Source organism: Cupressus sempervirens, chromosome 10 (genome assembly GCF_028749045.1).
Source record: "Cupressus sempervirens isolate cs-2001-9-10 chromosome 10, ASM2874904v1, whole genome shotgun sequence".
In the NCBI taxonomy this organism is placed as follows: domain Eukaryota; kingdom Viridiplantae; phylum Streptophyta; class Pinopsida; order Cupressales; family Cupressaceae; genus Cupressus; species Cupressus sempervirens.
The window spans coordinates 684,167,598-684,191,335 of record NC_143127.1 but is presented as its reverse complement, the minus strand read 5'-3'; the positions used below and the strand labels follow the sequence as shown (position 1 = coordinate 684,191,335).

Sequence of the window (23,738 nt, the reverse complement as noted above, 5' to 3'; positions counted from 1 at the left end):
AAAGCTTTCCCCATTACCATTAGAACCAATAATTTAGTAGAATCATACTCCTTACTTCATGGCCTTTCAGCTACTGAGAAATTAAATATTAAATCACTCAATGTGGAAGATGATTCCTCTATGATTATTGGTGCATGCATCAATAAACACTCTTACTCAAGATGCATCCACTATATTTTCATGAAAATCTAGTTTTTACTTGACTCTTTCAATAAGTGTTTTTTATCTCACATATATAGAGAAGGTAATTGATTGGATGACTCCCTTGCTAATGTGGGTACCCAGGATCAATTGATAATCTATCCTTCTAGTACGATCTCCCTTTTTTCCTATATGGCTATTTTTAGTTTAATTATTTTTTATGATTCTTTGTAATTTCCTTTGGGCTATTTCCCTTTTATGCTAAGTATTTTGTTCTCTCATTTATTAATCTCATAATTTTTGATCATGTCATTGGTACTTATACTTTGTGTATCATGTAATATTCCACTTATATCTGCTACTCATTTGCTACTTGGCCCCTTCCATGTATTGCATGTAGAGTGATGAATTATGAATACTTCTTCCTTTGTGTGATCTTAAACTTCAATCTTTTCCATGCATCTCTCTTGATTTTTCTCATGTTTTTTACAATTTTGGTGTGGAGCCTTTGTCATTTCTCAAACACTATCTTCTCTCCCTTGTGTAATTGGACAATCCTCTCCTACTCATGTCATTAGTATGGAAGAAGCTAATGTTGATATTTTCATTTATAATGAGGAAAATAGGTTTTGGAGTTCCTTATTCCTCTCCCCTCCTCCTTAGTTGGGGTCTGTGGGGCTACATGTTGATTCCTAACTCCCATTTGCTACTTTTTTTTGGGTACTAATGGTTTTTGTAGATAGCTCTATTGCTTGACTTGGTTATTGGTTTTGGCATATTTCACATGATTACTTTAATTAAATAAATGGTTGGATTCTATTTCTGGGATATTCCTTATGTTCAAATTTTGGCACTATGCTCTTGGGTTGGGATTTTTGGTCAAAATTTGATGCTTGGGTACTGGATACCTATGGGTTGTTGTGCAGCTTCTTAGTCTTATGGAAGATGTATGAATGCTTGATTTGGATGGTTAACTTCCATCTCTTCCTTTGTTTACACTCAGATACACTTTTTGATGAAGATCTTCATACCAGTTTCTCTCTCTCTTTTTTGGCTATTCATAATAAAAGGAAATGTTACTTTCAACAAAGGGGAATATATTTAGCATTTGCCTTAATTGTACTTAATTTGTAATATTTTATTATTATGGGTTCTTGGGATCAAAAGACTGCATTTTTCTTTTATGAACATTGATTTAAGGGGTTTTTGAGAATCAACCCTTAGGACTTAATATTTTTTTGTATCTTAGCTCGCTACGTCTAGATGCACCACCTTTTACATCCTTTTTGTATTATGTGATGAACATAGTTTTTATTCAATGGTTCTTTTCTCTGGGAGCTTTTTTGAACTAGTTTATTATTATTAATATAACTATTTAGTTTCACAAAAAATAGATACTTCTAATGCTTGTATGTTTATATTTGATATAAATTCATAGCCTAAATATTTTCTTTTGAAGAAAGACCATGCTTGACAATATGAACCGGAAACAAAATAAGGAGACAATTACTAGATTGTGGTCTTAGTTAAAAGAAAAGGTGATAGAAAATATTATTTTCCCTACAAAAATTTTAAGGGCTTAAAGAATCAAAGACTTCCAATCAAAATAGATGAGATACATTGTAGGCAACATGGTCACATTGAAGGGGGAAATTATTTTCGTCCATTAGTGAATGTGGATTTCCAACTAGGGGAATGTGGAGGTGTGAATATCAAAGTAGAAGGTAATGCTCCCATGGAAGAAGATGATCTTAAGGTAGAGAACATAATTAAAGATGTTGGTATTGGCACAATTGATCATGTGCCAGAGAACACAATATAAGAAGATGGTATTGGTGCAATTGATCAAGAAGATGATGATGATGATATTAGTGCATATGATCATGAGGATGAAGACAACCTTCATATACCTATACTTGAAAATGAATATGAGCCCCTATAATAAGGATCCCAAACAACTCTTATCTTTGTTGTATTGTTGTTGGTGAACTTAAAGGTTATGAATGGTTTATCCAATGTAGCAATCTCATTTATGCTAAGGTGTGACATTTTTGTCATCTTCTATGTCATAGTACCATTAATATTATTTATATTAACAAATTTTATTTTTTTCCATATGTTGATAGGTGAATTTTTTTTACCACCATCAAATATTCTACCTCGCTCATACCTAGAATAATCTACCATTATGAAAGATATTGGAATGGAGTATTAAATAATATATGCATGTCTCAATGATCATATTATATATCATAGACAACAAGAATTTATAATATAATGTATTGATTATCACTTTAATAGATATTGATTAGATCAAACAACAAAAAGTTTTCTCATAACGTTTGTCGATAAATTCCCATTATTTCATGTTTGCAACAATTATTCAGGTGCACTAGCTTGGCATAATTTATGGATTACCATGCACACAATAGAAGTAAAGGTTACAATATGAAAATGCCTATAGATGGTTCTTTATTTAAGGACATAGAAGATACTTGGCCACTCTTTAAAGAAAAACCTTGTAATCTCAATCATTTATTGGTAACTGACCGTGTTAATCCATTTGGAGAGATGAGATCTATTTACTTAGTCTGGTCTATTTTTGTTATTAATAATAACATTTTTCCTCGGTTGTTTGTAAAGAGGGAGAACATAATTTTGGAAATGATTTTACCTGGTATTTTTACTTTTAAGAGTTATCTATGCTAATTTATAAACACTGCATCAAAATAGTTATAATAATTATGTAATGTTTCTATCCATTCAACTAGGTAGGTATCAAGTAAAAGATATGAATGTATATATTGAGTCCCTTATTGATGAGTTGTTGGAGTTATGGAATGGGGTCACTGTGTATGACATCTCTAGACCAATAGGACAAAGATAATTTCAATTTCATGCAATTCTTGTATGGAAAATACATGACTCCCTTGGGCTAACACAATTTTCGTAGTATCTAAAATTGTAAACACACATTTTTGATATGTTATAGTAATAACATATTTTTGATATATGTTTAAGTTGTGCATGATAATTTTAAATATAAAAATTAACATATTACATTCAATTATACATGATCATGTAGGTCTTTAGACAAAGGGAAAATTTACATGTCTAGTTTGTGGTCTAAAGATGAAATCTCATCATTCAAAAAGTTTAGGAAAGTAGGTGTTTGATGAGAATATACACTTTCTCCACAAAAATCATAAGTATCTATTGTGGTTTCATAATACACATCCCATTTCATCTAGAAATGGGGACCCCATACTTTAGTTTTTAGCTTTCTAGATCCCTAGTCTAGGGTCTGAGTCTTTTTTAGATTTTTTCCTAGCATGTTTTAGTTAATTTGGGTCTCTACCCAGAAACCCAAAAATCAGAAGCCATATCTCTGAAGGAGAAAGTCATTTTTTCAATGTGAGAGGTGTACTAACACACCTAACACAACTCACTAGGTGTGCTAGTGTGCTAAGATATTGAGGAAAGCACTTCCCTCTTGGAAGTGCATAGTAGCATAGCTATGCACCTCTAAGAGGTGCATTAGATCCCAATCCTATAAAGCCTGAGAACCCACCTCTCTCCTTGCAGAACTCCATTTCACTCCTATAGCTCTCACTTGCTACACTTCTGCACCCCCCAAGGTGCACCTCTCCACTCACTCCATGCCTTTCTATACATAACACACATAAAATTAAACAACACCTAAGTGAAAGTTGCACAATTGTGCACCTATCCAATTTTGCATTCATCTTAAAACTTAAAAAACCTAAACTAAAAAAACACTTTCCAAAGATAAAGGTGTGCAGTTGTGCACCTATCTAAGGTGCATAATTATGTACCTTTATTGAGATTCAAACATCTATAAAATTAAAGTGTGCACCCCATGAGGTGTGCAAAGTGTGCGCCCTTTAATTTTTATATTCTTACCCTTTGTGTTGTAAGGGTGTACACCTTGTACACCCCAAGAGGTCCTTATTCTTTGAAGTATTGCATAGAAGAAAGTGCACCTAATGCACCTCTGAGGTGTGCTCTTTTTTGTCTTTTAGGGTTAGAAAATAGGTTTTTTGATATTTTTAAACAGTTTTGTAAAAATTAGGGTTTTTGGGTTGTGTTTTTGTTGTTGTTAGGGTTTATGTTAGTTTTTTTTGCCTCCAGATAATGGATTTTTTTTGTGCAGATTCAATGGCTTCTTCATTGTCCTCCCTCATTGCAAAGATAGTCTTGAAACTAGTAGTTTTCAAGTTTCAAGGTGTTCCAACCAAATCATGCTTCTAGGATGAATATACAAAGATTTGAGGCATTGAGCTTGGCCATATCAACTAGAATGCATTCTGAGTTCCATGCAAAAAATTGAATGAGAGGTCCCCAATGATATATATTCTCATCAAATCAGTGTTAGTCAATGCAACATCATACCCAGTATCAATAGAATACTCATAATTGATCATGGTGCTAGCAGAGAACTATGTATCAGAAGAAAGGGTTGTGAAAAGCATAACTAGAGAGATCATATTAGATCCAAGACCTAGAAACATAGATAAGGTATTTCATCTTCTAAGAGTAGATCAATATATCAAATTGACATATCATCAGGTGAATAGATGGTATAGAGAACACATAGAGGAAGCACTTGAAGTCATCCAATCCTCATAACTAATTAAGGAGACTCCTCTTGGATGCAAAGCAAGCAAAATGGATATGACAAGGGGCTATATGGAAGACAATATTGGATATTCTATAGTACTTTTGAGAAGAGTCAACCAGTATTAGGACCCTGAAACATATGGATGGCACACTTCATTGAGACCATTAGAAGAATGAAGATGCCAATTGAATGGGCTTCGATTCTCACTAAGAATTTGGATGAGAAACTAGTGGTGGTCAAGAACAACCATAAGTTCTATATGACATCCTATTTGGTGTACCTATTAGTTGTGAGACCAATAAACTATATAGGATTGTTCACAAAGGGTAGCATGCAAGATGCAAATGCATGACCTTATATAGTGTACCCCTAGTTGGTGAAGAAAAGGCTTTCAGAGCAAAAAAAGGAAAACAAAATAGTGAATGATGCCTTTATTTTCACAATTATCCAATTCACTAAAGGGGATTATGCAAAAAGGATGTCAGATGAGGTAGTGACAAAGATTACAAAAATTAGCACCTATTACATCCAATATAAGACATTCACTTATTTGAGGTTAGCAGGTATGACTGTTAATCCCAAGAAACTCCCAAGGTATCCATGTGATAGACTCATATTGCTAGAGATTTCATGACAACTCTTATCTGCATATGATAGAGTAAGGAAGAACCACAAGAAAACTTGGGTATGACCCATTACTATAGGACCATTTAGGTGTTATCCGAAAGTAGGATATTCTAACTTTTGAGTCTAAGTGGGATCAATATCCCTTGGAGGAATATAAATCTCCTCATCCCTATTTTGATAACATTGGTAGAGTCTAGTGCCTGGCAGGGAAATAGTTTCAACATGAAGATGCAATAGAGGATCATTAGATGAATGTAGTGGATCACTATGAAATCTGTATAAGGGATTATTGTAGGATGGCTCTTTATTTGGTATGTAGTGCTTTGAAGATAGTGCAAAAAGACATTGAAGATGTCCTAGATCCATTGTATAATAGAGATAAGATATTTTCTTGACCTATCATGAATGCAGAGATTTATAAAGAGGAAAATTCAAATATTAATCATAGGATGAGGCACGTCATCCAATTGACCAAGGACTAGATCAAAAGACCTTTCAAGATAGATCTAATTCCTCAAACTATAGTTTTCTAAGCTACAACCCACCCAACAAAAGGTAGAGGAGTAAAAGTGACAGCGCCTACTTTCATAGCTTAGTCCCTAGTAAGGCTAGAAATAGTGCACCAACTTGATAGAGAAGTTGGATATTATAGGGCTCAGAAAAGGTAAAGGCAAAAGGAAAAGGGCTTCACTAAAACAAGCCAAGCTGGAAGAGGGAACAACTCAAGCACCACCACAACAAGGGGCATAGAATCCATAAGGAGTAGAGAATGTAGAAGTTGCACAAGCTTAGGATAATCCTCAAATGCCACTGCTAGAACTAGGGCAAGGAATAGAAATAGAAACACAAGGAGCTTCTATACCTACTCAAGAAGTAAAAGCATTCCCATCTTCTCCCAAGAGAAGAAAGATCAAAACTCTAGTTAAGAGGAGAAAAAAGGTGATTAGAAAGATTATCTCTTTTCCATCAGTGCTAGAGGTTATTCTAGAAAAGGAAGAAGAGGATGATGAAGACGAAGAAGATAACCTTCGTTTGAGTTAGAGGACTTGTCTTGCTAAGGCCACAAAGTTAGAGTACAGAAGAAGCTCCACCATTACACCACCATACATTCCCACTTAGCTTATTTAGTCTACAACTTTGGAGGATGTGTTACAAAAATGGATTGATGAGTAGGAGGATGAAGGGATGATGTATTTCAGATGTTAGATTTTGATTTTATGTCAATTGGCATTGATTTGGTGGGAGATAAGATACGGGATACTCCTATGAATCAAGCTCCATAAGAGGACTAGAGTCAATTACCACCTTAGTCACAAGGACCTGAAATAGCTCCACCATCACCAAATCAAGGCACATTTTGTGTGGATAAAGGTTCAACCACTCCTCTCCCTCTAGGTAATGAAGAAATATTGAAGCTAAATGTGAAGAAGAGCCACAAAAAATACCCACTGATGAAGTGTCAAAGGAAGGAAAAATATGTGAGTAGCCTTAACAAACTTCCCAAGATATAGAGTGGAGAAATGTGGACTCGATAGATACAAAGACTCTCAATGTGGATCTCTCACAAAAGGAGAAGACTCTAGAGAGAAATGATAAGGGAAAAGGCCCAGTAGAACAAACTCCTTATTCTTCTTAACATAAGTCTTTGATAGAATATAGTCTGAGGTGGTTGAGGAAAGAGGTGATGATTAGAAACAAAAGGTAGCAACATTCTATTGAGGAAAAGGGAATGAAAGAATTCATTGAAGCTCTCAAGAAGCTTGAGTCACCCACAAAAGATGCATGAACACTGGCCTTTGTAATGAGTGATTAGAATTAGGACTTGTTTTCCCATGTCATTATCCCTCCTCCATGTGTAGATATTGAGGACTTGCCCCCAAAATATTATCAAATCAAGGAGATTTTACTTGGGAAACTCACCAATTTATTGCTAAATTGATGGTTACAGTGAGATTCAAAGAAGTGTTTAGGCACTTAGAGCAAGATGAGACTGAACTAATACCTCTTCAAAAATATAATGAGATCCTAAAGGGGCATTTGAACAAAGTAATTGGTCCATTAGATCCTAAAAATCTCAAGGAGACTTTAAATACGACACTTGAGAAGAGGGATAAAGAGAATGTGCAACTTGATCCATTTCTGAAAACTTGTTAGAAATGGTGAGAAAGTTTTGAAGAAAAAGGTGTGCAAATCGTACAAGGAAATCTTAAACTACTACACCATACATAGAATATTGCAGATAAGTTAGTTGCTATCTTGAACTAGGATTTTAGGTTGATGGCCAAAGTGCATACCTAGGGTAAAGACCTACAAGAGTTGTAGTCAATAAAGGGTCAAAGGTATTAGATGTTGATGGATGTATATATAGAAAATGAGTTAGATAAAATTGATGATTGGATAGATGATATTGTGGATGAAAACAAAGTAATGAAAACATTACATGCATATATTCATAACCAAAAGGATCAAACCCAAGAGAAAATTTTGTGGGCAGAGAAACATTAGAGTAATGCGTGCTTAGACATTTTCAAAGATGATTCAAGGGATAAAATGATGACTATAGAAGCAGTTGTTGAACATTTTTGGAAGACGTTTGAAGAAGCTTCCACTAATGATGATATTAGATAGGCATTTAGGACCAAAGAGGAATTATTAGATTTGGATGTAAATTTGGGAGATTTTGCAGAGACTTGCATTGAGGTGGGAAACTATAGACAAAAAGTAAAGAACAAATATGAAGCTTTAGATTTTACAAAAGTAACCCAAGTCACTAAGATTATAGAGATGTTTTCCCAACATTTTACGGAGAGTTTAGTTATATTAATTAATTGAAAAGAGAGAGATTAATAATCAAGAAAATTCAAACTTCCTCTCTTCCCATACTTTTTTCTCTCCACGTACTAAAACTTTTAGATTGAAGTATGGGTTAAGGTTTTAAGTTTGAGTTTCCACTCTCTCTCCTCCCATTTTTCTCTCTCCACGTACTAAAACTTTTAGAGAGAAGTACAGGTTAAGGTTTCAAGTTTGAGTTTCACTTTTTCTCTCTCCATGTACTAAAGTACTCTCTCTCCCCTTACTCCAACTTTTTGACCTAATCCTAACCTGAACCTCCCAACCAAAACTTCAACTTGAAGCAATTATCGGCTGGAAATGAAGTTCACAGATGTTTGGAGTAGTAACTGGTACATTGGTTCTGAATGACAAAGGAGTTCAATTTGTAAATATAATCAGTATTCCTCAACAGTGTCAGAATTTTGTTGAATATAAAAAGAGGGCGGCGAAGATGGTTGGAGTTGCTATAGCTAAAAAAAACTTGTTGCAGAAGGTCTAATGTCGATTACTCTGGGAGGAAATGATTATGTCAATAATTGCTACCTCATTCCTGTCTCAAGGAGATCCATTCAATATACATTACTGGATTATACTCAGTTCATAATCTCAGAATATGAGAAATATCTCAAGAAAATGTACAAATTGGGAGGCTAAAGAGTGCTGGTGACATCAACAGGGCCATTAGGGTATCTTCTCACAATTGCATCAAATGGATAGTATTTTCGGATCTGTGGATGATGGTACAATCAATAGTGACTCGGTTAGACTCCTTGTGGTCCTTTCTCTACCACGAATGCTATTCCAATGGTGAAGAAAAAATAGCATCTATATCCTCTATATTGGTAGGAGATGATGTCGGCTTTATGCTAACAGTAGAGAGAGAAGTTGGATTGCACAAAGAGATTGAGTGGCCAATTAAATCATTATTTTACAAATCAGCATACCACAAAAAAAAAATGTTGTTCTAGCTCAAGCACTCTTGATGATGATCATGGTGATAGAAATTGTACGGTTGTTCATGGGTGTGGGAATTTTTATTTTAATTCAACTCTATATAGTTGAACGGGATTTCAGAAGAACATATAGGTAAAAGAGAAAGTTCCTTCAAGTTCTCCTACTTCTTATTCCATTAGTTATGGTTAGGCATGAAAAGTTGGAGTTTTAAAAGTTAGAGTTGGTTACGAACCATCTCCAAGTAGTCCAAACTCTAACTTTATGGGTAGTTACGAACCCGAAAAGTTGGTTATTCTAGATTAGCTATAAATTTTAGGAGATCAATGTAATAAGGGACTTTTTGGACTTGGATACAGGGGAACACTTATGCTATGACCATAAAGCAATTTTTGTAAAGTGCGTACAATTGTTGTTTTTGTGTAATCAGTTATTTCTTTCTTTCTTTCTTGGTGCAAGAAATAAAAGGAAGTACATTTAGCATTCTCTCTCCAAGGAATCTGGATTGTTAAAGTGTTGATTCATCTATGATTACTTTCATGGTATGATGTGAGTATTTGTGGATGTTTGAATTAGCATTGTGTTGGTGAAAGTTCTCAAGCGTAGTCCTTGATAGCTCTCATTAATAGTTTACATCATTTTTATGAAAACGTTAAAGGCATGTGGTGCATTCACTATCAATGGTTTTCCTTCCTATTTTCTAAGTTCTTCTTATCCTTTTTGAAAAACCTAAAATTCCATCTTACGAGGGAGCTACCCCTCTAAACGTAGAGGAAGGCCAGATATCAAGGGCCTATCCAACTGTTGTGAACAATTTGCCACATACACTCCATTGGGCAAATTCTACTGTGACAAATTTGTTTACCAATAGATTTTTGGCAACTCCGCTGGGGAGACTGAACAGAAAGATTGACAGTCACCTGTAATGAAGCACAATGGTGCTTCTGCATGAGAACATTTTTCCTATTCTCCAACCAAACCTCGGCTTTCAAGACACCCAAAAAGATATCATCTCAAACTTGAACACTTTAGCCTGGAGGTGTAGATGAAGTGTATAGGAATATCATCAAGTTAATTGAGTTCTTGAAGAAGAAGAAGAATTTGGAGAAATCTTGCGAAGAGCCCCTATTAGTCAGGACGTTGTAGTTATTGAAAGAATAGTGGTCATTCCAAGAAGAAATAGACAGAATCTTGGTCATATTCAAGGGAAAATAAATAATAATAACCATTAAGCTAGCTGATAAACCATACACGCAGGTTGATAGACAATAGGGTTTGGTAGGCGAAGATTTTGAAGCCCTTCAAAAGTTAGATTTTAAGCCAGTTACTCCTAAGAAGAAGAAAAAGGTCAAGTCTGTTAGTAGGTCTTCTTCGCCAACCAAGGCTACTGTTTCTCCTGCGGCCTTTCAAGCTTTGATTCTACTAGGTACTCTTGTACCTTTACCTATAAATTTGCAGCCCTTGAATATCATTCTTCCGACTATGGCACATCAAGCACCGCAGCCACCAGTCCCATGGGGAGTCACTATTGGCCCTCTAGACTTAGGGAACCAATTACATGACTTGCCCATTGGTTCTCAAAAAATTCTTCCCAAGTTTTCTGGTGACGAAAAAGTCACTACTAATCAGCATATAAGTGCTTTCTTTACAGCAAGTTGTGTTCTTGCAATCCAACATGAAGATGTTTCTATCTATCTTTTTGTTGAAACACTCATTGAAGCCCCAACTGAATGGTTTGGACAACTACTAGCTGGATCAATTATGTCATGGGTAACTTTGATTCAAGCTTTCGAGAGGAGATTTAAGACTGCTGAAGATGAACATTTACTCCTTTCCCAATTGACTTCAATGAAGAAAGAAGTTCATGAGCCCATGCGAGAATTCATTTCTCATTTTAATCAGACGGTGAATCGAATTCTTGTCAACAAAAGACCCACTGAAGAAAATAAAATGACTTTCTTCATTAGTGCTCAACCTTCTAACGTAAGCTTTCAAATATGAAGGATAAGACCCGTTAATCTAGCAACCACACAAACTTTGGATATTGAGATGGAAGATGACTTGCTTAGTTCAAGAAAATGGAGTCATGATCTACAAAAGGGAAAAGGTCAGCAAGCTCCTGTCTCTACCACTTATTCTTTATATCAAAAATTGGCTAATGATCTATTACAGCTCAAAAAGTAGTTGCCTTCTAATCCTCCACCTTTGTATCAAGATATTCCAAGGAGGAATTATATGCCGTATCAACAAAATAGACAAACTAAGTGGCTACCCCAATCAACACCAAGATTGGCAATTGAACATCCCTCATCATCTGGTAAACAGGCTACTATGTGTGACTTTCATCTAACAACAGATCATGATGGTGTGAGCTATCCTGAGATGGCTAGATTCATCCAAATGCATTTGACTGCGGAGAAAATAGAAGAATATGTGGCTCCTGAAGATGTAACATAACCCACTGTTGGGACCTCTTCTATTAACTTTCTGGAATATGAATTTGATGACGAAAAAGCTGAAGATATTAACAATAATTCTTGCAATGCGGCTACACCAAGTTGGAGACAAAGATTGGAAGAAAAGTGGAGTAAACAAGCAAAGGAAAAAGCTTCTGATGAGACTGCTAAGAGGATTTTGTCTCGTAAGCATACTCCGAAAGAGTCTTCACAAGCGAAGGAAATAGATAAGTATAAAACATCTCCCATTGTTGAAGATTCTTTTGATTTTATTGATCATTGTAAAAAGACCAAAGTGAAAATTTCTCAGTTGGATTACCTAAAAACCAACCCTCATCAATTAGAGAGGTTGATCCAATGTGTTGGTAAAGGAAAAGTTTCACCTGAGATCACTATCAACCATGAATCAAGAGTTTCTCTAGAAGTTGAAGATAATTTGGAAGGGCCCATATAGAGAAAGAATCTTTTGTTGCAACATCCTTGTCAGATAAACCTGAGCCTTTCTATGTTTCTCTTTATATAGTTGGATGCAAGCTAAGTAATTGTATCATTGATTCTGGTGCATCCGATAATGTTATGCCTTCAAAGGTAGCACATGCCTTAGGTCTTTCTTTGAATAAACCTTCTGGAAAAGTGTATTCTATGGAGGAAAAACAAGTTCCACTGGTTGGCCAGTTAAAAGATGCTCAAGTAGCACTTGCAGCACATCCTGAGAAGAAGTTAAAACTGAATATCTTGGTTGCTGATATTCCTTCCAGTTATGGGATGCTTTTAAGTAGGAGTTTTTGCAAAGATATTGGTGGTGAAATCAAGATGGACATGTCTCATGCCCTTATCCCGATTGGAAACAAAAAGGTTAAGCTTGACCCTGAACCCAAAGCTAAATATACAGTTTTGAAATCAGATGATCCAAGAGCTAAAATATTGTATGTTGATACTAGGCATGGAACATATATGATGACATCCACTAAAGAAGATGTAATTGAACCTCTCATGCCTGATATAACCAATGAATTATGGTCAATGGAGTTTGATGGAAGTTCTTCCTTTTCTGGTTTAGGTGCTGGGATAGTGTTGATATCACCCCAGGGAGAGAAATTTCCAAAGACTTATAAGTTAGCTTTTGAGACCACCAATAATACCGCAGAATATGAAGCTCTTCTACTTGGTCTCAAGTATGCAAGAGAAAAAGGAATCAAACAACTCAAGGTATCAGGAGATGCAGAATTAGTTATCAACCAGGTACGTAGACAATATCAAACAAAGAATGCAAAATTGAAGGCATATAGGAATAGAGTGTGGGATGAGATTGAGCATTTTGATGCTTTTTCTTTATTTGCTATCCCTCATGAACAAAATTCCAAAGCAGATTGTCTTGCAGTCTCTGCCTCTCTCCTTATTCCTCATCCTGAGTTCAACAGAGATGTTTATAAAGTAGAGATGGTTCATAGACCTAGTGTGCCTGATAATGATCGACACTCGCAAGTTTTTGATGATGATGGGAAAATAACTGCATTTCTCGAGGGAAGGCCTCCATTTTAAGACCTAAAATTTGAAGGATCGCATAATCATGATGGAAAATTTGGAGATGATCCTGAGGTTATTCAATTGGAAGGTAATGTTATCCTGAGAGGATTAGTCACCCTAGAGAGTCTTTTTGATAAAGAAGACAAAAGGAAAGAGAAATCTAAAGACACTAAGCCTTCTAATTGTTCAGGTTATGGGAAAGTAAATATTGGTTTTGAGGAAAATCCCAAGATGGTCCTGATAGGGAAAGATTTGACATTAGAAGAGAAAGAAGCATTCATGAAATTATTGAGAGCCTATCAAGACATTTTTGCCTGGGGTTATGAAGATCTAAAAGAATTCATGAACAGGAAATTTAAACATCAAATTCCTTTGAAACCTGGTTCAACTCCCTTTCAGCAAAAGCAAAGGCAATTCAATCCTAAGGTAGCTGATGCTATTTTCAATGAAGTTGATAAGATGCTTAAAGCAAAGATTATTTATCCCATTCACCATTCAACATGGGTAGCCAATATTGTTCCTGTCAGGAAGAAGAATGGTGAGATAAGAATATGTGTAGACTTCTGCAATTTGAATCAGGCATCACTTAAGGATAATTATGGGCTCCCTGTTATGGATCATATTCCACAATTGGTATCTGGCTTAGAATTGATGTCAATGCTAGATGGCTTCTCAGGTTGTAACCAGATTAGTGTCGCACTTGAGGATCAACATAAAACAACTTTTACCACTCCATGGGGTATGTTTGCCTAAAATCGTATGCCGTTTGGTTTGATAAATGCTGGGGCCACCTTTCAAAGAGCCATGGATCATTCATTCAAGGATTTCAAGAATAAGATCATTGTGATGTATCTTGATGATCTTACAGTATTTTCAAAATAGAGAAGAGATCATGTGCATCATCTAGAAGCCATCTTACATCGATGTCGAACTCAAGGCATCTCACTAAATCCTAAGAAGTCTATATTTGGGGTGACAAAAGGTAAACTACTAGGGCATATTTTCTCCAAAGAGGGTATTCGAATAGATCCTGAATGGGTGAAAGCTATTCAACAGTTGTCACTTCCCATGAGTAAACCAGGAGTCAGGTCTTTCTTTGGGCATATTAACTTTATAAGGAGATTCATGCCAGACTTCTCTGAAATAACAAAATCAATTGTGGATATGATGAAAGGGAATTCAAATTTTAAGTGGACAAAAGAAGGTAAGGCTTCTTTTGAACAAATCAAGGCTAAGATTGGAAACGCCCCTACCCTTTCTTATCCAAATTTTTCTAAGGATTTTCATTTGTATTGTTATGCATCTGAAAACACTTTATCTGCTATACTTACCCAACCTAACAAAGACAATAACAAAGCCCCAATAGCATTCATGAGTATCCCTCTTAAGAAACATGAATTGAAATACTCTTTGATCAAGAAGAATGCTTATGCTCTAGTTAGAGCAGTGAAACAATTCAGGTTTTACATCCTGAACTCTCACTCTAAGGTGTTTGTTCCTGATTCAGTAGTGAAGACTATTCTGACACAACAAGAAATTGGTGTGAAAAAAAGGGCCTCTTGGATAGCTAAAGTACAAGAATATGATCTTGATATCAAACCTACAAAGCTTGTCAAGGGAAAAGGTTTGTGTAAGGCAATTGCAGAAGGATCTTCTAGAGGTGAAGAAGAGACAGAGAAAGAAATGCCTTTAGTTTTATTCATTAGCAATGTTGATGATTGGTTTTCAAATATTGCCTACTTTCTGACATATGGAGAATGCCCTGCTCATTTATCACCTAAAGAGAAGAGGACCTTGAAATTGAAATTTGCGAAGTATGTTATCTGGGGTGATGCTTTATATAAGAAAGGGATACACGGTACCTTTTTGAGATGTGTACATTATGAAAAAAGAAAGGAGTTACTTCAATTGTTCCATAATGAAGCATGTGGAGGTCATTACTCAGCATTAGTAACGGCTTACAAAATTTTAAGGAATTGTTTTTACTGGCCCAGGATGTTCAAGGATGCAGAAGAATGGGTTAATAAGTGTGACTCTTGTTAGTATTTCAAAGGAAAAGTTTAATTAGTAGTATTGCCATTGAAGCTGGTAGTGATTGAAGAACCCTTTCAATAGTGGGGTTTAGATTTCATCAGTCCTATCCATCCTTCTTCCACAGCTAGACACACTCACATTTTGATGGCAACTGACTATTTTACAAAGTGGGTCGAAGCTATTCTAGTCAAACAAACAACTTCAAAAGTGGTGTGAAATTTTATTAAGCAAAATATTTTGGTTAGGTTTGGAGTTCCTAACAAAATTGTTACTGACAATGCTACCAACTTCTCCTCCCAGGAGATCTCCTCTTTCTGCTATCAATATGGAATCATTCTCTCTCACTCAGATTATTTTTCCCAAGGAAATGGTCAGGTAGAATCAAGTAATAAAAACATTATGGCCATTGTGTGGAAAGTGATAGATGTCAATCCGACATCTTGGCATAAACATTTGCATGATGCACTTTGGGCAGATTGAGCCACTAAGAAGAGAGCAACATGATTATCTCCCTTTGAGATACTATATGGAACTGAACCAACTCTTCCTCTTCCCCTAGAATTATCTGCCTTGAAGTTACAAGATGCTATTGTGAATCATGAATTCAAAGATTCTATTGAAAAATGAATATTATATTTGACCAAGTTGGAAGAAGAGAGAGATCTGATTGTGGGTAGAATTTAGGAACATCAAGCCCGTGTTAAGAAGTTATTTGATAAGAAAGCTAAGCAGAGGATGTTTCAAGAAGGTGATCTTGTCTTGCTTTTGGATAAACGCTGAGAACCAAAGGGCTTACATGGAAAATTTGACTCCTTATGGAGAGGCCCTTTCCAGATTAACGAGGTATGTGGAAAGAACTCTTTTATTTTGTCATACTTAAGTGGTGCTCAGTTGCCCTTGCCTTAAAATGGGCAACATTTGAAACACTATCATCAGTAAGGTGTCCAGTCTGCCACCTTGTACATATCTTAGCTAGGAATTTTTGTTGTGCCTTCTTTTCTTCTTAGTTTAGTTATGTTCCCATTTTTTGGGTGCTTAGTCCCTTTTTCTTGGATTTATCTCCTTTTGGGGTGACTCTATAGCCCTTGTGATAAAGCACTGTCATTTCTTAACTCTGGGTTCTTTCAGTGTCCTATATAGTCCTTGTCCCCAAATAGAGCCAGCTATTTTCCCAACATTTTATGGAGAGTTTAATTATATTAATTAATTGAAAAGAGAGAGATTAATACTCAAGAAAATTCAAACTTCCTCTCTTCCCATACTTTTCTCTCTCCACGTACTAAAACTTTTAGATTGAAGTACGGGTTAAGGTTTTAAGTTTGAGTTTCCACTCTCTCTCCTCCCATTTTTCTCTCTCCACATACTAAAAATTTTAGAGAGAAGTATGGGTTAAGGTTTCAAGTTCAAGTTTCACTTTTTCTCTCTCCATGTATTAAAGTACTCTCTCTCCCCGTACTCCAACCTTTTGACCTAATCCTAACTTGAACCTCCCAACCCAAACTTCAACTTGAAGCAATTGTCGGTTGGAAATGAAGTTCACAGATGTTTGGAGTAGTAACAGGTACGTTGGTTCTTAAGGAAAAAGGAGTTCAATTTGTAAATATAATCAGGATTCCTCAACAGTGTCAGAATTTTGTTGAATATAAAAAGAGGGCGGCGAAGATGGTTGGAGTTGCTGCAGCTAAAAAAAACTTGTTGCAGAAGGTCTAATGTCGATTACCCTAGGAGGAAATGATTACGTCAATAATTACTACCTCATTCCTGTCTCAAGGAGATCCATTCAATATACATTATAGGATTATACTTAGTTCATAATCTCAAAATATGAGAAATATCTCAGGAAAATGTACAAATTGGGAGGCAGAAGAGTGCTGGTGACATCAACAGGGCCATTAGGGTGTGCTCTAGGTGTTAAGGTCACTAGATCTCACAATGGAGAATGTACAGTTGAACTTCAAAATGTTGCTTCACTCTTCAACACCCAGCTAAGATCTGTGGTAGATTGACTCAACAATAAGTATTCTTCTCAGATTTCACCTTTGTCGACAACTATAAAATGAATATGGGCCTGTTCAATAATCCTGCAGCATACGGATTTGTGAATTCAGGAAATGCATGTTGTGGACAAGGGAATTACAATGGAGTCGGCCTCTGCACTGCCATTTCAAATCTATGTACAAATAGGGATGAATATTTGTTTTGGGACAATTACCACCCCTCTGAGAAGGCCAACAAAATCATTGTGTATGAGATTTATAACGACCCATCTTCCATTATGAGTCCTCTTAACCTCAGCCAGATGATGAAACTAGATGATTGACTCTTTCCCTGAACAAAATACAGTTTCCTAGAATGCATTGATTGTGAGATACATTCAAAATGGATATAGTGGAGAGGTATTGAGTATCTTCTCACACTTGCATCAAATGGGTAGTATTTTCAGATCTATAGATGATGGTACAATCAATGGTGACTCGGTTAGACTCCTTGTGGTCCTTTCTCTACCACGAATGCTATTCCAATGGTGAAGAAAAACTAGCATCTATATCCTCTATATTGGTAGGAGATGATGTCGGCTTTATGCTAACAGTAGAGAGAGAAGTTGGATTGCACAAAGAGATTGAGTGGCCAATTAAATCATTATTTTACAAATCAGTATACCACAAAAAAAAAATGTTGTTCTGGCTCAAGCACTCTTGATGATGATCATGGTGATAGCAATTGTACGGTTGTTCATGGGTGTGGGAATTTTTATTTTAATTCAACTCTATATAGTTGAACGGGATTTTAGAAGAACATATAGGTAAAAGAGAAAGTTCCTTCAAGTTCTCCTACTTCTTATTCCATTAGTTATGGTTAGACATGAAAAGTTGGAGTTGTAAAAGTTAGAGTTGGTTACGAACCATCTCCAAGTAGTCCAAACTCTAACTTTTTGGGTAGTTACGAACCCGAAAAGTTGGTTATTCTAGATTGGCTATAAATTTTTGGAGATCAATGTAATAAGGGACTTTTTGGACTTGGATATAGGGGAACACTTATGCTTTGATCATAAAGCAATTTTTGGAAAGTGCGTACAATTGTTGTTTTTGTGTAATTAGTTATTTCTTTCTTTCTTTCTTGGTGCAAGAAATAAAAGGAAGTACATTTAGCATTCTCTCTCCAAGGAATCTGGATTGTTAAAGTGTTGATTCATCTATGATTACTTTCATGGTATGATGTGAGTATTTGTGGATGCTTGAATTAGCATTGTGTTGGTGAAAGTTCTCAAGCGTAGTCCTTGATAGCTCTCATTAATAGTTTACATCATTTTTATGAAAATGTTGAAGGGGTGTGGTGCATTCACTATCAATGGTTTTCCTTCCTATTTTCTAAGTTCTTCTTATCCTTTTTGAAAAACCTAAAATTCCATCTTATGAGGGAGCTGCCCCTCTAAACGCAGAGGAAGGCCAGATATCAAGGGCCTATCAAACTGTTGTGAACAATTTGCCACATACACTCCGTTGGGAAAATTCTACTGTGAAAAATCTGTTTACCAACAAGAGAAAGTCAAGAGAAAATACCCAAACATAGTTCTGGTATAAAGGGCAAAAAAACCTAGAAGCTAGAATTTTAGTTTTGACACTTGGTAAAATTTTGCATTTTTTGAACTTGCTACTAAGGTGCACTAGCTTCCCAGGTGCACCGAGTGTGCTAGGTGCATTGCTTCTAAGATGTACTTCTTTGAAGGTGCGTCAGAATTTTTTGAGAAAATTAGAGGTACACTGACAATTAACTGCTAGTTCCAAATTTAGAGCTTTCCTTGCATTAGAAATGCATTTTGACAGTATTTTAACTCCTACAAACACCTAGTGAAGATGGGGATTCTATTTTTGGCACCTCTAGAGACTCCTACATCATGTAATGGATTTATCATACTTATTTTCTCATTCTTTCTTTTGTTTAATACATGTAAAGGCTCATGCATCCATTAAATAATATAGATATGGATGGAGTCCTACTTAGCACCAATTAGAAATTAAGGAGATGATTGCATATAAATTTAGTAATGTAATATGTATTTCAGGTTTTTATTTTGATGCAATAATATATGCTATTGGTGCTCTCATTCAGAGTGTAGTTATTCTTGCTTAAGTGTGTTATATTTTGTGACTGTATGTTCATGGAATGTAATGGAGTCAATAGTTTTATTACATTATTTTGATTGAGTGATCTTTTAATTCTAGTGTTTGCCACGTGTTTACAAATTTTGATGATGTAATTAGTTCAAGAAGAGATCACCTTATTGTTCCTGCATAGCTTTTTGTCTTGCATGATGCACTTTCTGTGACCTTGCGATCTGATGAAAAGTGCACCATCTTACAATTACTAAATTCCCATTGATGATTGCATTAGTGGAATTAAGGAATCATTGCTTTTATTTTTATTGGTTACCTATTGATCTTTTCAAAGGCTTAACTTGCATACGTGTTGTTTTCATGGCTTATGTCCATTAGTGATTTACTTTTCAAGTTATTTGCTTAAACTTCTTGTTACCCTATCTTCATTATTTTCTTTTCTAACCCCTGGTTAAATTAAGAATTCATATAGTTGCATTATTAGATTGTATTCATTTAAAAAATAGAAAATACCAAAAACATATCTCTTTTTTGTGGTTAATTTTAAAACAACAACAAGATTGATCATCTTATCTGAAATTGGTTCAAACCAACAAAGGCCTCCCTATGAAAAAATACATTTATCTTCTACTGAGTGGATTCCAATAGGTCACAAGATCACCCAAAACCTTGGAGTTGATCCCATATTAATTTTTCAAGAGAGGATTTTGAAAGGATTCATGCCATTAAGCATTGTACAAAATGACAACTTAACAATATCAAATTACTAAAAAATATATTTTCAATGAGAAAGAAGAGACAACATCAAATGCACGAAGAATGACACCTCACCTATGGAAGTTGGAATATAATAAAAACAAATTTTTGAGGTAATGTCATTCCATCTGATGGTTTTTGTTTGAAATTTATATCTAGATATTGTCTTTTGTTTACTAATGATGTAATTGATGTTCGTGAAGGTTTTTCAAGGCATTGATGAACAACTTCCAAAAGGACTAAAATACTATCCAAGACAATTAAGTAGGTTGTCATACTATGAGTACCTTCCAATCATGAATTTTGTTTGATGCTATGCATATTGGAAAGAATGTAACAAAGACAATGATGGGACTTAAAATTGCATTCTGGCTTTGAGTACCATTCCAAACTTTTGAATCCATTTTGAACCCCTATATGCACTTTTCTTGCATATGTACCCAACTATAATTTTAAGGTCTAACAGGTGCCTTATATTTCTAACACCTTTAATTTAGTATATTAATTTGTCTTATAATGATAAATTGTCATTCTATGAAGTTTCATTTCAAGCAATGTTTATTTGTACATTTTCTCCCGAGTGTCAAATAGTGATAGGTAGCCTAGCTTGCATTTGAATATCTCATAGACTCACCACTTTGGGATTTTTATTATGCATATTAGAGAACCTATTTTTCTATTTTTAAGTCATTTTGATATGTTTTTACTAGTTTTGAATTCCTCAAAGTTAGTTTTCTATTGTTGTCAACTGATAAAGTTCAAAATTCCTTTTGTTAAAAATTCTGGGAGGCCCTATTTGACTAGTTGTAACTTTGACCTAGTTGACCATACTAAGAAAAATATTTTTTTTCATTGTATTTTAGAGGTTAGACACTTTCTATGTTTTATATTTGAGCCTATGATGAATCCATTTGACTAGTTTGCAAATGTGATTCCAAATGCAACTTATAAAGTTTTATAGGTTTCAAGTAAGGTAGATTGATCAGTACCCCTATTCGGGATGCCATAACTTTGAATTCATGATAGGTGATATTAAATGGATTGTACCACTATGTTCTATTTTGAAAATCCTTTAAGTGTGCTAGTTTTTGAGTCTTAACCAATCCATCTGCATACTTTCCCAGGTCCATTCCATTTGCAAAAACCACAGTTCTACTAAAGTTTATAGTTTTGTAATTTTGAGTACTCCACTTTGCATGATTTCCAAATGTGCCCTATTATTCTTCATGAGCCCAAATCACAAAAATATATTCCCCTCATGACAGTGAACCAAAGCCCCAATTTTTGTACCCTCAAGTATTCATTTGCCTTGTTTTCAAAGCCAAAACCAAATGCACTTTTCTGTTTTCTAACATGTTTGTTTGTAGGTAGTTTTGAGTGGGCAACTTTGATAATCAATATATTTTGACCTGAAAGTCATCATGAGAAAAAATCTAATAGAGTGTAAGGATGTGGAACAAAGTATCATCATGTCAATTTTTAGAGCCTAATTATCTATTTTAGTCAATTTTTAAATCTAACCTATAGGCCCTCTTATCAAAAAAATCACATTTTTCAAGAACAGGGTAAATGAGTTCTAAATGATGACTCAGTGCTCAAGTTTGAATCTAGTCAGTGCCAAAATCTTAGTGGATCAATTCCAAAAATCAAGTGTTTTAGTTTGATTTTTTTTAGCCAAACCTACTTTGGGGCCCAACTGATTCCATTAGGCTGATGAATATGTACGTGCAATTGAAGGTGCAAGAATCATGTCGAAAGTGCTCAAGTATTATTTAAGGAATCCAATGGCTTTATGATCTATCATTCCTACTTTTATAGGTTCATGCTGAAGATGAAACCACTTAATTTGAAGGGATTTATTTTACCTAATTTACTGAAGAATGTCATCAAAAGATAGGTTGGCTTGCTTATAAGTTAGTAAGTTTGGATGTTAAACTTCAACTAGGGCATTTGTGAGGGAATGTGATAAATGCTCCCTTAATAGAGACTAGATTGTGACATGTATGTTTTGTATACACACTTTATGGTTACACATATTTTACATTTTTGAATGACAAGTTGTTCACAAGTAAAGATGTCATCTAGACTGATTGAAGTACAATTCTTATAGTGCTATGTTCAAAATATTTCAAATATTGTAGTGGTATCCATTTTATGGTGCTTTGTCAAGGCATGGGTAGCATAGATAAGGGAGTGGAGGTTATCTATGTGAGAGTTTTTCGAACCCAATTTTTGGTAGAGTGTCTTGCCACATTTCTTTTATCATGCCAATGTTGTATTGAAGCATCAAATTGGGATTGTTTTCCACTCACTTGTATAAACCTATGAACAACATACCTTATGTGAAGTTTTTTGTAGTCCCTTGGTTGCTCATTGAGACTAAATCAGAGGATGGAAAGATTGTAAGTTTTCACTCTTGTTAATAAGACTCTAATGTAGATAATGGGCCATATTTGCATGCAACAGTGAAAGAAGACCTTCGTCTTACACCTAGCTATTACTCTGCATCTACGATAGGTAAGACATCCACCGTAGGTAGAGCATTCATGAAAGTGGTGAGAAGAGCACCTAAGGAATTAAATAAGGGCCGAACAACCCACATTAGAAGAGATTCAAAGCTAGAACAACCCATGACATGAAAGCAACATGGCAACACTGGGTCATCTAGAGGACAAGATTCTTCACTTAGAAGATGAAGGAAAATCTGTTTTATTTTGGTGACGACAATGACTCCATTTTTGATAGTGGAGGTAATAGAGATTTTGAAAAATTTTAATCATTAAACCTCATTTGATAGGACTTATTCTACACACTACCAAGATCGAGCCAGAAATGCAACTCTTACAGATCACATGGCCTCTAAAGGCTTTCTCTTATCTAGGCTCTACCAGCCTCTGCGAATCATTTCTTCGTCATCATTCACGATAATAAGGTGATGATTTGTTCCCTAAAATGGGAATAGGTAGAGGTGCTAGGTTCAAGGTCTTGAGAAATTTGGTAGGCTGGTTTGTGAATATTGGTGGTCTGGTGTGATGCCATTTCAAACTTCCTATGATGTGAGAATTGGCAACAATTTTCAACAATGCAAGTGTAGGAGGAGTGAATTGTATTATCCCATATGGCTTGTGGGATGAGAGTCTTCAGTACATAAAAGACCAAAGGTGTAATGGTTAAGTATCTTTATGGCATGCTTATAGAAAAGCACAAGCATATGTAGTGGGGTCATGGCCAACCTAGTAGATGCAAAGCAATATTTTGACCTTTCAAACACATAGGAAGAAGTGCCACATGGCAGGTTCTATGAGTCTCATCATAGGATCATAAAGAAAGGTATGGTGATAAAGACATATCATGAGGCCATAAGTCCAAGCTTGAAGTCTTATGATGCTACGATCACGTAAGATCAGGGAGGCCAAATAAAGGTGATATGATGTCATGAGAAGATGAAGTTATCAAATGATCACAAGATAGATGTTGAAGGTGTAAGATGGTATGTTGTGGTGTATAGTTAGGAATGAGAAATTAAAGGCTTATGATGTCACAATTTTTTGAGAGATCATAAAGGGATAATTTGAAGCCTACAAAGCTAAATAAAATGATGTTAAGATGCTATGCCAAACACATGAACCATAAGGTCATGAGGATGAAATCCTAATG

General features: G+C 35.3%; 1 pseudogene; it reads left to right on the top strand.

Annotated features, from left to right (window-relative positions):
• The first annotated feature begins 12,291 nt into the window (after window positions 1-12,291).
• Window positions 12,292-17,530, top strand: LOC149535685 (GDSL esterase/lipase At5g33370 pseudogene; annotated as a pseudogene).
• The last annotated feature ends 6,208 nt before the right edge of the window (window positions 17,531-23,738 follow it).